General features: G+C 36.7%; 1 protein-coding gene across 2 annotated transcripts in view; it reads right to left on the bottom strand.

Moving 5' to 3' along the window:
• The window catches only part of lingo2 (leucine rich repeat and Ig domain containing 2), a 213,649-nt gene extending 198,194 nt beyond the window's left edge, over positions 1–15,455 (bottom strand). Inside the window, exons 1-2 of one of the 2 annotated variants that reach the window (XM_038304510.1) lie at positions 15,379–15,455; positions 14,364–14,454 (exon numbers count right to left, since the gene is read on the bottom strand). The gene's annotated coding sequence lies outside the window, so the exon portion shown is untranslated. The remainder of the gene's footprint in view (positions 1–14,363; positions 14,455–15,378) is intronic. The other variant, XM_038304509.1, reaches the window with a different exon arrangement.
• Between the last annotated feature and the right edge of the window lie 901 nt (positions 15,456–16,356).

Raw genomic sequence — 16,356 nt, 5'->3', positions numbered from 1 at the left:
TTTGACTATGCACAAAAAAAATTAATAAATGGAAACATAGGTATCTAAAGTTTTTCACTAAAGTTAATATGTTAAATAATAACAGCACATCAAGGAAGGTCATACAGGAAACAAGTGCATTCCTAATGTCTCTATGTCTGCACTAATTTACTGTTTTCAAATCTGGTATTTAGTGTCTGGAATATGCCATGATGTTGTAAACCAATCTCAGACCCTTAATGGGACCAGGTAAGCATTTAAAGTATAACTGCATGCCTATAAAACAGGAAGAGATGACATTATGTTTCCATATCAACAGCCCAATGCCATCTGGATAAAAATATTATGGTTAGGCAGGATAAAGAACATTTTTTCTGCAATAACAAGAATCATTGCAGATTTTGAGCTGAAGATTCCCAACCATATAGCACACCTTACTAACCTCTAAAAAATAGTAATATTGGCCTGCATTCTCAGGCTGTGTATTTGATGCAAATTGTGTTGGCATAGTATCATGAAATATTGGATAAAGATGAACTTTTCTCTTTTTCTCTGTCTTTATCTCACACAATTATCTTAAAAGCAAGATGCCTAAAACATGGAACTAAAAAAAAAAAAAATGGATTAAAACACTGGTTAAGCACATTGGTGGTAATATATTGTTGGGGCACTAGAGATGTTGGCTTGCATGATTGGCTTTCAACAATGAAGGATAAAGAAAGCTTCAAATTATTTTGAGAGTAACAGATAGTCTATACCAGGTTTGCAACAGGACAATACTCTTACAGAGATTCACTTCTTCAAATCTTCTGAACTCAAATCAAATGAAAAGTATTACACTGTTCAAAAATTCAATAATTAAGTGGGCTAATTAATAGCTTTTACCTAAAAAGCTGTTAATTTAAATGAGTTATAATGTGTTTCCTAGGAAAGATGATCAAGCATTTTACAAGAATTGAAGAACTTTGCTGATAGACACACAATGGATGTTATATGTTTTCAAATCATAGCACATTCACAAAAAAGCAACTGCTTTCTCATATATTTCCTGGTTTCCTTATCCAGATTAAGAATCATACAAGGCAAACAGAACATAAAGGTAAGGAGGTTTATTGCAAATATAGCATCATGATGACCATGCAAACCTGAGAGGGTACTGGGGTTTGGAGCTCAGCGGTATCTGCATCAGAGAGGGAAGTTGAAATGGGAACTAAATGTCTTTAAGGATGAATGTTTCAATAAGATCAGATGAAGGTGACTTATTCTCAGGAGGAGGATGAAAGGCATTGAGGGGAAAGCGGTAGCTTGATGGGAATTGTTTGGTGTGAGTTCCAATAGGAGTCCTGGTGACTTTGAGTACTGTGAGCTTGGTTTCTGCAGGGTAAGAGCATTTAATGCTGGAGATAATTGACAGGTAGGTGAAGGCTGGAGAAACAGGGGCTGCATTGAAAAAAAAAAAAAATCAAAAACTGAATCCTAAACGCAGTTTTCACAGGAAGACTTGAGATCTGGTACTGGACTGCAGACGGCAACCAACAAAGGTCAAACGTCAGGTGAAGACGATAGTCCCGCAGCTTCTTTTATTCTCCATCTGCTTGATGAGGGAAGCCAGCTGCACCCAAAAATAGGGATCATCAGACGACAGGACGACTAACAAAAACACATTCACTAGTATTATGACAAAAATATATTATCAATTCACTGCAGTGATTCTTAAAGCTACAGTGTGTAATTTTCAGCGACATCTAGCGGTCAGACTGCAGACCGCAGCAACATGAACATCTCCCCCCCACCGCTTCTCCCCCCCAACAGTACGGCGAGCGTTACGGGACAAAATTTCTTCCACGACGTCCACATCACCTACCCTCTCAAGTGATGAGGTTTGTTTACATAGATAATTTTACAGATAGTATTTCATTAGTCTGTGTAGGGTATAGATTTCATGTAGACTTAAGATAATAAATATACCCGTTATTTTTTCTACATCGTTGTGACGTTTTGGTGAGCTGCTTTGCATGGTGATATAAACAGACGAAGTAATGGTAGTCATTAGTTTAACAGCGAGATTGTGTTCGCTGGAAGAATATATATTCCCCGTTTACAGAGTCCAAGTCATTTTGGTGGCACGGGGGTTACAACGCGAGGGAGAGGGAGAGGACGAGGGCGAAGGCAGGGAGGCCGTGCAGCTAGGGCCAGGCGAGAGAGGGGAGCCAGCGGGGTGAGAGCAGAGGAGGAAAGGCTTGAAGATCTCCAAAGGAGCCGGAGAGAAGTAACCGAGGTATATATCCAGAAAATTATTTTACAGAAAATTACTGAATCATTACCTATGAAACGTCAGGGACGTTGCTGAATAAGTATACTGGAGAGTAACAGCATCATCACGCAGCATGTTATTGTTTTAGACAGGTCTGAGCATCCTGTACTCCAAAAACTGCAGTGACATTAGACAATTGTGTGTGTAGGATTAATTACCTGTCCAAGAGAAAACTGGCAACTTGAGCGTCACTTTGAAAACCTTTTTCCTCCATCAGTGACTTCCATCGTGTAAATGCCGTGCCAATGTTGATCCGTGTTTTTTGTCGTTTCTTGTCACGCTTGCGTTTATTCTCGTCGTGTTTCCGCTTCTTAGATGACGGGGGTTCGGTGTCCGCCGTTTTTCGTTGTGATACAGAGTAGGCATGATCCTCCATTCGTCTGATGTTTGGCCAAACAGTTTGCAAAGTCACTCACGCCTGCCGCCTTGTTCACCTTTCTTGTTACTGAGGCGCAGTATACCTGCTTCTTCTTCTTCTTTGGTTTCAGGCAGACTAAACGCTTCTCAGGCATAATACTGCCATCTACTGTTCAGTACCGTCTCAGTTCATCTCTCTCAACTTGCCGTAGTTATTTTTGAGCGTAATGGGAGATCTCGCAATCGCTAGTTTGTTGCCTCTGCGCTTGCCGTAGCGCAAAGATGTCAGCCTCCATGGCTGCGAGACCCGCTCCTATGTAATTATAAATAACGAATTCTAAGGCAACGCAAATATTATGGTTAAATGGCTGAGCTCATAGGTGATGATAAATAACATAGTTATGTATAATATATTAAATTTCTGACTTTATATGCCTGTAATTATTACACACTGTAGCTTTAAGTGTTTATGTTTTATGTAAGTCACTTTTGCTTCTGTAAAAAAAGATATTTCTGCTGATGTTATCAGAGCCATAGTTGTGGTAGGAATAGAACCCCTGCAAGTCTTCTGAGCAAGCAGTGTCATTGGTCTGCTGCCCCTTAACCACAAAAAGCTTCACTGACTAATTACTGCAGTTCAGCTGCCTACACTTTACAAGCACTTAGCCAGCTTTCTGTCTAAACACTTCTCTTCTAGTCTCTTCTGTAATCACCAGCAGTCCTCATCCAGCTGGGTAAGACTAACACTTGGTCATTAGATTTTGTCTTTTGCATGTCATGGTTTAGATCTTTATCCATCCCCTTAGCTCATGTACAAAGAGAATCAGAATAATCTTTATTCACTGAGGTTGTGTTAACAAACACAAAATTTGATTTTGATTTCCCATGCAGACTACCAACAATAGATAAAATATGTTACTGTATATTTAGTTTACCAAAAGGAAATGGTACATGTAACATCTAAGCCCAAAAAGCCCCCTCAATAAAAAAAATCACGACATGTGTGCATGAAATATGCCTGTAGTTATAAACTAACAGGCTCAGAAAGGATGTAGGAGCAAATCAAGATGAAATAAACAAATATAATTAAATTCGGTTAGGACCATTTATCAGCTATTGTCATATTTAGTTTAACCTTTACCAAATTAAATACACAGCATTTGTTGGCTATATGCAACAACTAAGTTAATAATGTGAGAAGTCAAGGCTTCATAATGCTTCAAGTTTAAAAAATGTGATACCAACTAAGTTATTGGTTTCACTTATAATCAAGAGAAAGTTGAGACAAAAAAGAAATTTTGATCAATTCAGGAATGACGATCGACCTTATGGGCACCTGGTAATCTTGATGGTGTTCATTGAGCACAAAAAGAAAGTAAAGCACAAAGAAATGATCCTTGCTGTTTCATCTGTCGAATAACACTGATGCTCAAAAATCTCTGAATCCACAAATGAAAATACATCTACTCTTGTGGAGTTGCTCCTCCAGTAAAGGACATTCTGGAGTGCCAGGACTCAACAAAACCAATTAATTCATTACTGTAAGTAACTTGCAGGAGTAACTCTACTCAGGATAATGGGTATCCAGCTTTTTGAAACTTAAAGCCTAGGATATACAGATATTCACTCTAGAACATATTCAAATTTTCAACTTCACTATGACTTTTATTTCAATATTAATCCAATAATCTCAAAACAGTATTAGAAACATAAAAGAGCTGCCTTTGCAAGTAGGTTGAAATATCTATTTGGGAGGAAGTAATGAAGACATTGTTAGCCTTTGCCACTCTTTATCTGCAGTGCTGAATTATTTTTTAACTTGTTTTTTTGTGTTATCACCCTAAACAACAATATAAAAAAAAATGGCGATAAAAACTGGCAATAATGAAACTGATTCTGCAACACCAAACAAAACAATTGTTGGATTTCAATGGCAGAACACAATCCAGAAGCCTGTCTAGTTGCTGCACCCATGTGTCATCAACTCAAAGTGCATTCGCAGTCAATCTAGGTCACCTCCAAAAATATGTATCTTTTTCTGTTACATGAATTTGTAGAAACCTGATGTTGCCATGTTATGTTACTATACGTTATTGCATAGATATGTACTCTTTCATCTCAAACCACCGGAAGACAGCAGACCAAGGAAGCCATCTTGCTTTGAATTATAAAGCAGAGCTAAGCCATGCAGTGATGGTGAATTTTGCCCTGTACATCACAGCGCTTTGTCGGTCAAACTTTCCTTTATTTTGAATCCCTACAGTAAACATGGCAGATAGGTCTTGATCTTGTGATATTGAAAATGTATCAGCAGTTATCCACATGATGCAAAAGAAATGAAAATACTTTACTTTTTATTCACCTTTTCAGCTCTTTAGTTGTAGTTTAAATAAGCAATTCTCCAACTGCAGACTGTAACCTAGTTTCATAAATAAGCATCAAGTCAATTCAGGCAAAGTACACACTGTATTAGGAGAGTGTTAGCAGAGACTCTAGTTGGTAATTTTATGAGGCAGAAGAGCTCTAAGTCTCTATGTAAGACTGAAGACTAAAAACTCTATTATCAAAATTATCGGTAAGTCATCTAAAAAGGGAAAAAACTGAGCTAATATTGGCCTAACACATTTTATAACATGCAAACATTCTCAGCAGAGCAAGCACGTGTGTTTGCTGAAGTACAATGTGCTGAGTCTGGTAATTCTCTAAAAATAAATAAAATATTGTTCTCTGAATCGAATTATGATCTCACTTATTTTAAATTAAATGACTGTTATTTTGATATCCTTCTACTTTATGCTCAGTCTACTTATGGTTCTCCTCCTTGTGTATAAAGAAAGACATTAGATTTGTGGGAAACATGAAAAATAATTAGTTCCCTAAAGGAATGTATACATTTACTCTTCATAACAAAATTGGCCCCAAAATGTGACCAATTTTCATAACAAAATTGGTCACAGCCCCCAGTGCTCCAATTACCACTATATATATATATATATATATATATATATATATATATATATATATATATATATATATATATATATATATATATATATATATATATATATATATATATATAAAAACTGTTTTCTCACCCCTCGTGGGGTGGTATGTGTCATCCTCAAGCTCGGGTCCTCTACCAGAGGCCTGGGAGTTTGAGGGTTCTGTGCAGTATTTTAACTGTTCCTAGGACTGCACTCTTCTGGACAGAGACCTCTGATGTTTTACCGGGAATCTGCTGTAGCCACTCTCCCTGTTTGGGGGTCACAGCCCCCAGTGCTCCAATTACCACTGGCACCACTGCTGCTCTTACTTTCCATATCTTTTTTCGCTCCTCTTTCAGCCCTTGGTATTTCTCAAGCTTCTCGTGTTCATTCTTCTTGATGTTGCTGTCGCTTGGGATTGCCACATCTATCACTACTGCCTTCTACTGCTGTTTGTCGATCAACACGATGTCTGGTTTGTTTCATCACTAGTTTGTCAGTCTGGATCTTGAAGTCCCATAGGATCTTAGCTCGGTCATTCTCAACTACCTTAGGAGGTGTCTTCCATTTTGACCTTAAGTCTTCCAGCCCATACTCATTGCAGATGTTCCTGTACACTATGATAGCTACCTGGTTATGGCGTTCCATGTATGCACTTCCTGCCTGCATTTTACACCCTGTTGTTATGTAAAAATATGTATTGTTTCAGAGGCATCTTTGCACAGTCTGCAACGGGGGTCCTGCCTGGTGTGGTAGACCTCCGCCTCTATGGATCTTGTACAGAGTGCCTGTTCTTGTGCTGCCATGATATATATATATATATATATATATATATATATATATATATATAACCTTTTAATGAACAATTTTAGCAATTTAGAATTTGTAAGCTTTCACTATAGAAGAGAAAAAAATCTTTCAGAATCCTGATGTATGTAGAATCAGTATTACAACTTCTGTAGTTTGCAGAGTACTTGTAGTACTTGTAGGAATACTAACCTATTACGCATTAATACATTGGGTCTCTAAAAGACCCCCCTTGTGTGTCAGCTTTTAAGCTGTCCCAATAAGATAGCCTAAGCCCCCTAAAAGCAATCTTTATAGCATTTACTCGCCTCCAGACACCTGGGAAGCTCACTTAAGGACATCAATATTCCAGGGAATCAGACACAGAGTAATGGCTGCAAAGACTATGGAGTTAGGGGAGGATATCCTTAGATCTTATTTAAGGTGTTGCTGCTCAATACCGAAGAGCTCTTTAAGACAACTGTAGTGTCACTTGTTGAAATATAAAACTGAAGAGGACTACCAGCTTTTTGTGTGTGTGTATTCGGTTTTGTCATTAAAGCTCAGGAAATAGATGTAGATCTAACCTTTCCAGCAACCCACCTGACAAAGAAACAGGATAAACAGTCCTACTAGGAAAGGTAGAAGATCAAAGGTTTCTAGAGAGATTGATTTAGAGATGAGGCAGGGCCTAGCTCTAGATTAATATAATCTAACATAATGTATATGTACTGGTTATTAGTTACTGTTGATTGTTTATATTTTTCCAGTTCATGAGGACAGTTTTCTTTGTGATACATAGGGATGTAAAGATGACATAGAGGGAATTGCTGTCTAAGGTGACATAATCTAGGTTACCCAGTAAACAGGGTGATGGGCAGGTTGGAGTATTAAATCTCACAGTTCCTCACATACCAGACACCAGAACCTCTTTACAGGAGTGGATAACCCCAATGCATGTATATAGTCATCTGGTTCATTACTCGGGTATTGCAAGCAAATATCAGACTGTGCAAAACCCATCTCAAAAATCCATTGGCCTGTATAGTGTACTCTATGAAGAATTTTGTATCAAATTAGTTGTAAATCAGGATTTTTAGTCATGCTAAGGGTTCTGTAAGATTGTAGAAAATACATTCTGATCAAGCCTAATTGATAAACCAGTTTCAAATTTCCCAGTGGGAAGTAATGAAGACTCATGTATTATGGATAAATACTACTGTCCTAATATTTTGGACAGTAGTAGATCCTTTTGGTGGCATTTGTAGACAGGCTCCGTTAATCTTAAATCTGTATTTTATTATAGACCTAATTTGTTGATATTCTAGAAATTAAGTTTCTTTTAATTCGCATACTGTATGCAGTTATATGCAAAAGAATCTAACTACAGCTACCAGCAGGCCATGCATCTCCGATGTCACCAGTGCTGTTAGAAGCCCATCATTGTCGCCCACTCTGCAATAAAGAGGAAAATACTTGGCTCTGCCGTTTTGGTAACGCACGGTGACCTCATACTGGCAGCCTCATTGTTCTGTGCAGACAGCAGCCTCTTTCCCACTGAAAATAGAGCATCAAACCATGTTTTTCAAACATAAGTTGACCCTCTAACAATGCTGCATGCATGGCATCTGTCCCCCCGTAGCTGTGTGTCTGGTGGCACCATTAAACTGTGTTTGCGTTGATGATTTCACCAGTGCGATAGAATTCAAAAAAGTAACTAATGGAGAGCAACATGTAAGTAAGCCAGGGCGTAATAAGTGTGCTTTATTGTTTCGCACTTTTGTCACTCTGAAACCCTCCCACCAGTTCTCCTGTTTTGGCTTGTTAGATCAGAGGTGACTGGTACGGTGTGTTGACGTCCAGCTCTGGTGTACCTACAGCATGCCGATTAGGCCGAGGCAATTTTAATGCGGGTCGCTTGCCGAGTTGTTTGACCCGGGTAGACATGCATCAGTGAGCTGTTCACAATGCCACTAAAAGAGGATTGTTCCCAGAATTGAACAGGTTTTTCGGTCATTGGGAAAGGAGTACAAGAGAGACAGAATTGCGGTCCAACCAACTGCTGCTTAGAACCATGGCAGCAGCCTCCCCTTTCCCTATTTAACTACAAAATGCAGCTAACGTCAGCATCCATCTCACCCCTGTCTTGCTGCTCCAACTGTAGCCATTTTAGCTGCAAACGCCGCAAATTTATATTCTTTTCTTGTACAAGGTGTATATTCCCTGTACCTTTATCTGGTTGCTGTTATTTTAATTATTTAATGAAAAGATTTGGTTTTTATACAATAGAAATCTAAACTGAATGTTTCTAATGATGATGTGAGTAATGATAACATAATTGGATGTTTGTTATTTAGTCTTTAGTAGTAGCTATAAATGTATCATGCAGTTGTGTAGTAACAACTTAAGCCAGGTGCAGGTTGGTAAATGAAATACATATATTTAAACTAATGCTAATGAATCTACTGCAACCATAATAAATGATAGAAAGAAAAAACATTTGTACATTGAAACTGATAATTATCAATTCTAATGTGAGCAAGTTCTACTATACATACACTGACATTGGTAAAGCAACATCTAAGTAAAATAATTGTCTGTCCGATTTTAAGACATATATGCTCAATGTAGGACAACTTTAAATGTCCTTTTTCTTAAAATGTGCTTCAATTAACTCCGATTTCTACCAAAATGCTCAAACCCCTTTTCTCACCCATGTTAAATGCTTCATATATGTAGAGGCCTATGAAGAGGATTGATTTATGTAGTGAATATTCAGATAACTTCACTGTTGCTTCCCTGGAAGGTTAGACTGTCAATTAGACAAGGGCCTCCTAGTTGCCGCTGTCATACCTTCTTACTGCACTGACAACTATGAAAGACAAATGAACTGGGAATACAAAGCAGCTGACTTCATAATGACAGAAGAGGATTTTGACAATAGCTCAAAGAGTCAGTGATAACAGAATGAAAAAATTCTAATGATAAATAGCATGCAATCCATCAGGCCCGAGTTTTAGATAAAAGTGATGCAATGTGAAAACATTTGGAAGTAAAAGTTCAACTTGTCTACTGCAGTTTGTTAAATGGGTATATTTATATAGATAGATGACAGAGTGTTTACAGAAATGTGTCTCAATTAGTAATTTCAGGCATTCCAAGTCAAACTGAACAATTTCTAGATTTACTGCACCTACTATGAACTACTGATACCTCAAAACTACTTCCCAATATTTTCTGCATTTGGCTCCACTCTGTTATCATCTCATCTAAATGTATGTTATATGTTCTATAAAGTAAAGTAAGTAAGTAAGTAAACTAGCCCCACCCGCCAGCTGCCAAAATCGTTTTTGCCTGTGAGTTTGGTCTGGCCTCGATCAATTCCCCAGGCCCTAGAACTGGCGGGCCAATTCCAACGCAGAGATGTGTTTTGAATTTTTGGATGCAAAGCGGGCGGGGTTTTGGGGGCTTGACGACAAAGCTGCACGACGCTGGAGAAAGCACAACAAGGAAGATGGCAACAACTATTAAACAGCAGCATGCACTGCGGCAGCAGCAGCTTTCAATGGAGCGCCCCATTGAAAGTTAAAAGTTCTCTTTTCTGTCGCTGTTGTTCAATAAAAGTATGTTTTAAGATCATTTGTGGCAAGAATATTATACTTTAAAGCATTGCTATATGGTCCATTTAGCTATTTAATGCGTAATTAAAAAAACAATTTCCGAAGTTGAGAGGGCCACAGCAACCAGCGGAGCTCCGAGGCTAACGGCAGCCAGGGCTAACTGCAGCCCTTCTGCAGCGGCCCTCTCTTGGCATAGTCGTGTTTGAAGGACTGCTGGCTCTGATGCTGATTTTTGATTCAGCTTTAGAATCAGTTTTGGAAGGATTACACTTAGGGTTTTCGTTGAAACTTGAGCATTTAATTCATTTTTAAGGAGGACGTATTCACGGTTTTTCCAACTGCCTGTTTGTTTACACACCCCCACCAGCTTTCTGTGGCACTTACTACATCACAGTCAGTTGCGCTCATTGGTCAGAGCATTGGCCAATAGGCACAGACAGTCTGTCTCATGCATCGGGGCCAGACTAAATTACACATTTAATCTCACATTAAGTCTGGTTTATCAGGATAGCACAGTTCTATTCCTGTGTTGATGATGTACACATTGGAACACTGGGTATAGTTCCCTCATCTACTATAAGGTTAGCTGTTGAACTAAACCCTTTTTTCTGCATATAAACCTCTCAGGTTCTGTGTTAGAACACGTCTTTATAGTAAAAAAGGTCACTAGAACCTTGTTGCTTTAAAACTATTCCTCCATTGTTACTGCCATGTTCTTGTAGAGATATACATTTTCTGATACACAGTAAATTCCAAAAGGTTACATTTAGGTCTTATCTTTCTTAGACCACTTTAACCAATCTATTTACTCTAATTTAAACTGGAAAACTGGACTTCTTATTAGTTTCTTTTTGCAGAGGCGTTCATTTTGCCACTGTTTCAATTAAATTGGTTCTCTCACCTAAACTGTAGATCTCTTAAGCTCTTCCAGTGTTATCACAGGCCTCTTGGTTATTACCCTGATATTCGTTCTCACTATGTCACCTGTAAGATTAGGTGTTACATTTGCAGTGGTTTTTCCTCTTTCCAGATTGCAAAAAAAAAAAAAAATCCAGTTTAAAAAAAAATAATTTAAGACCTAATGGAAATGGAACACGGTTTGGATTACATAATATATTTTTTGCAAGACACTGTCACTGTCTAGACACTGTCTAGATGAATATACACTTTCAGGGAAAGTATTTTTGAAGTATCTCATAAATATAATCATTTTCATCACATCCCTCCAATGCTCACCCTTAATATGTTTTGATTTTTTATGCCACCTGTGTCTTTATCTGCTTCACAGCTAGGGGGCAGTATAAATTCTACTACTTTTCTGGTTTTGTGTTGATCTACATAATTCCTGATGGATCCTTTCATGCTCTGCCACCTCCCCACCTCTTAGGATGCTGCTGCTGACTGTGAGTTCTCTGGAGGAGTCTCTGATGTGGCAGCCTTTGCTCTACAGCTACTGCTGGGCCCCTGGCGGGGAGGGAGCTCGGAAAGTGATGATGATGTGTTTATAGAGGGAAAGATGTTCAAACACATTTCACCTCACATGGAAGGTTGTGAAGCAGTTGACATCAAGCAGATTGGGATGGTGGGATTGAAAGCTATCAAAACATCTTTCAGGTAGCACCATTTTTTTGTTGCATATCTCTGCTAAAATTTACATTTTACAAACCAGAGCAAAGCATAATAGTTGCTTTGAGGCTCTAACGAAACTTTGACTCTCCTTATGAAAGCGTATACTGTCCCACCATAGTGGGTGCTAGTCATCTACATAAAGACGTGTTGTACATCAAGATTATAACATCGGGTATGCCCGCTTCCTTCTGCTCCTTTGCACATGCCAAGGGCTTAATTAAACCTACAAAGAAACACATCACATATTTTTTTGATGAGAAGCTTTGAATGGGTATAAAGGTGCCTTATGCTACAACAGATAAAAGGAAATAATGTAGAATGTGGTGGTTGTCAGGGTGAAAAAGTAAACACCATTTACATGGAAATGGGGCAAGCATGATGCAGAAGTTTCTTATGAATAGCGCAGTAAAAAACAACTTTCACCCAATTTAAAGAGAACTCTATTTTTAATGCGGATTTTCCTCATCCATCATTAAAATTTGATGCTGCCCTCTCTGTGTAATGCACTACATAACCAGCATATTCTATGCAAACCCTGAGTAGTTTTACTGAATCGGTCCAAACAAACATAGAGAGATAACAAATACCACTGTAAGAGGTTCACCAACTGCTTTCGAAAGTTTTAGATTTAGAATCTTTGCATGTTTTTTTTTTTTGACAAAAACAAATACTGTTTATAAATATGAAAGGAAAAGAATAGATAGTATTGAATCATACAGAAAATATTTATTTCACTCCATAAGTTTTTTGATCTCATTTAATGGATTATATTTTGCTTACAAAAGTAGTGTAAACATCATCGGTGTCAACTGAAAGGGACAGAAACAATTTGGTTATACCTGTAAAAAACAATACATATGCTATTCTATTCCATCATTTAACTTCTAATTTTAACCCTCAGCAGCTCCCTTAGAAAGGAAAAACATTACTTTATCACTGAACCACTTCAGGATTGGGCAGAACATTTTCTAATCAGTTTTTGTCACTTTTTTTCTTACAGTACATTCTTCGCCCACCTCCTTGTATTTTCTATCAACTCTTTAGAATAATCACATCAGATATCTTTATTTAAGGAAGTCATCTTTTTATTGTGTTGTTTGCTTTTTAACAACCTTACAGCTCTTCTGTACTGTAGAAACATAACAATTAAGCTAGCTTAATATTTAAATGCATCAGATTTATGTGTAAGATGAAACAGAGCTGAACTGGCATACCTACAAGGACATTTAAAAGTCCTTGTAGGTATGACTGATGATTCAGTATATTCTGGTGGACTATAATTTGGAGGTTTAATCTGACTTTAGAAGTCACTGAGTAACTATTAACCGGCATTTGAATTGAATTGAAAAAGCTTCCTGGATGGGAAGCAAAACATCTTCAAATTTGTAAAAGAAAGTCCAGTGCTTTGTTTTTTAACTTATTCGGAATGACTATTACCCTGGATGACTGAGAATCTTAACCAGCATATTAAACTGTAGAAAACCTAAATTATACAGAGTAAAAACCAAAAAAATTAAACACTGTTTAAACACATTCCTTAAAAACACAGTTGCATGTTCAGATGCTGGATTAATTGGCACACAATAGTACAGCTTATGGCTTTTAAAAATAAAAATAAATAAATGGATAAAAAAAAAAAAAACTAAGATGATTCAGTTAAAAAAACATGAGTTAATAAAATTAGAAATGGTGAAATGACACACAAAAATAGATAAAACAAAAAAAACTGTTTTTCATGTATGTTTTTGTCACTCCATTTGAAATAATAAAGTGCCTATGTAAATTAACTAGTGTGTTTTTCAACTTAAGAAGCTTAAGAAATAAATGCAATTGCACAACCTCTAAATATGTTGCTTAACATAAGTTTTCTTAATGGCAAGAATTGTGCGTTTTACACAACTTGTAATGTTCCTCTGTGGAATCATGATAATGTCAGACTAAGCATACTCATTGAAGGTCACGGTTTCATGACATAACTAATAAATGCAATAAGGAAAAGTCAACATTGTGTCAGGACTGAGAGGGTTTTATTAGATTCCAGTAAATTCCAGGCCACATTTTCATTGGCAAGTAAAGCAGAACATTTTCACTGTTCTATTATTGAACTGCAAAAAATGCTGTAATACTCTTTCAGGGAAATATGTATAAAATTAAATTGTAACTCTGAAATAATTGGCAACAAAATGTCTTATTTCTTTCTATTCTGTAGTGGCAGATCAGCTCCTCCAACCAGGCCACTGCAAAGTGGGACTACTTAATGGTCACAGCAGAGAACATGTACCTGACAGGATGCTTTGATATTTATAACCACAGCCTGAAGAAAATAGGACAGCATAAGGAGGTTTAAATATGTGGTTTTAAAATGCTCAGGTTGCCTCAATCTTATGATGTATATGATTTTTATTTTATAAGTGAGACTGTTTATAGATAAACAGATAGCTTCTTCCATAGAGTGTACAACTGTAACACTATTATATTGTGTTACTTAAAACAGTGAATTCAAGCATTTCCAAAATTATTACAGAGCACTATATTCTACTGTACTGCAAAACATATGATACACTCCAATTTTTTACCAATTTGTACACTTTTTGATCTCAAACTCCAATGTTTTATTAAATAGTTTGCCACAAGTCATGTAGACAAGATTAGCCCAGATAAGACTATGTGGCTTGTATACATAACTTTACATACCGTCTACATGGTAGAACATGTACTGCAAGCAAGGACAGGAAAGCTGCTCAGAGTTTATAGGTAGATGGATGGAGCTAAATCCAGGATTTTCCTGGGGAAAAAAAAAATTGGAAAGGAGAAAAGACCTGAGACTGGGGTAGAGGCTTACCTTCTTGCAGGACATCCACTCTGAACATACAACCAGTCTAAATAACAATATTTAGGTATAAGTGCATTCATTTTAGTCTCTGAATATATAAAGATATATTTACTTCATGGCTTTATAGAAAAAAAATAAACTATTTGGTGAACAGAACTTCATAGTTCTTCCACTTCACAATTGTAAACTACAATAGTATCTTTTGTTTTACAGGGAATGAACTAACAAACATCTTATATCTTTTCGACGGCTAAGATTAGTTTAGATTGGCAAAGATTATAAAATGAAGTGCACTACTGAAGTCAACATAGGCCTTAAAATAGCAACAGAATAGTAGCATATCACAGCCTCATTACCTGCATATCACATTGCATTACTGTGCAGAGTTAACAAAAACATTTCAATGAAAATTCAGAAAAATGTTTATTCATCTTCCTCACATACCATCATATCAACAAAAGTAACACTCACAAAGAACAGTACGTTCTGGTGGCATAGTTTAAAAAGCCGCCCACGCATTAAGCAGATATCTGTGCACCCGCAGGTGTGTTAAGTTTATACTTCTACTGAGAATTGTACATACTGCATAGGCACAATATGCTCTTTCCTTTGTTTCAGAGTTTTTGTGAGCAAACTAATGTCTCCTTTCAAAACAGGCATAGATAAACAAGAAAGAATTAGAAAAAAGTTTGATATTGGTAGATTAATTTTTGCTAAAATCCATCTTTTTTTACATCACGCATGCTTTGCCTTTAATACAGCCAAAACATCATGAAGTTTTCTAATGAAACACCCGCCTAATCCACACATGAAAACAGATTTATTTATAATAAATACTTTTTTATAATTTAAAATAAACAAAAATGGTTCACTTACGACCCAAACAGGAGCGCGAAGAGCATTTCTGCTTTGAAGGAAAATGGATGGAGGGCTCTGCATGCAGATACTCTGAAAGGCAAGCAGCATACAGTAGAAATTACAGCTAGGTATGTTACTTCATGAGGCAAGCATAAAAATAAATATTTTAAGTTTACCTTTAATAAACAATCAAAAAGCTAATTTGTTTAGAGTTAAAATTAAGATATTCACAACAACCTAACCTTAGAAGACATTGTCGGGAGCACTAATTAACTATTAAAAGCACTGTGTCTCGTTAATGTATAACACCTAGTTTATGTACTTTTTGTGGGATCTTTTAGCTTTTCTTACTGCTAAGAAAGTACTGATCAGCCTATTTAACCCTTTAACTGCATGTTCAACCAAATGCTTTACAATTTGCTCAGCAAACTGCAGGTTTTATTTAATATTTGTTGCACCATAGTGGACAGATCAACCTCTGGTGAGTTTTTTCCAAAAAAAAAAAAAAACTTATGTACCTTACGTTAGAACTACAGCAGGTTCTAACCATAGGATTGAATCATATTAAATCCTTGGTTTGTAGAAGTAAATACACTTAAGATTTTCACAGAGTTGCATCAGAATAATAAAATATGTAGTTTTACCAGGATCAGGCAAAAACTAAGTTAACTGCAATATGATCTTTAGCTCAAAAATGTTTGCATATTCATAATCGACTTCACATTAAAATCATACCTTGTATATATTTTACACTTACAAAAGCAGCAGCTTGAAAGCACCTTTACAATAAAGTGTGTCAATTCACCCTAATTTCAGCTTTTGTACCTTTTTTAATTATTAGTCCCTTCTGTCTCATTTCATCTAATTAATTTATTAGTTTGAAGCATATCTCTGAATTTATTTAATCACAATATATTTTTCAGTCAAGATGCATTGACATTTCAAATTTTTCAGATGAGTTTTGTATTTTTGCAATACACTCACTTAGATACAGAC

This window comes from Cyprinodon tularosa, unplaced genomic scaffold (genome assembly GCF_016077235.1).
Source record: "Cyprinodon tularosa strain WSP-4 unplaced genomic scaffold, ASM1607723v1 ctg536, whole genome shotgun sequence".
NCBI lineage: Eukaryota > Metazoa > Chordata > Actinopteri > Cyprinodontiformes > Cyprinodontidae > Cyprinodon > Cyprinodon tularosa.
The sequence above is the reverse complement of the archived record's forward strand: the minus strand, read 5'-3'. Positions and strand labels throughout refer to the sequence as shown.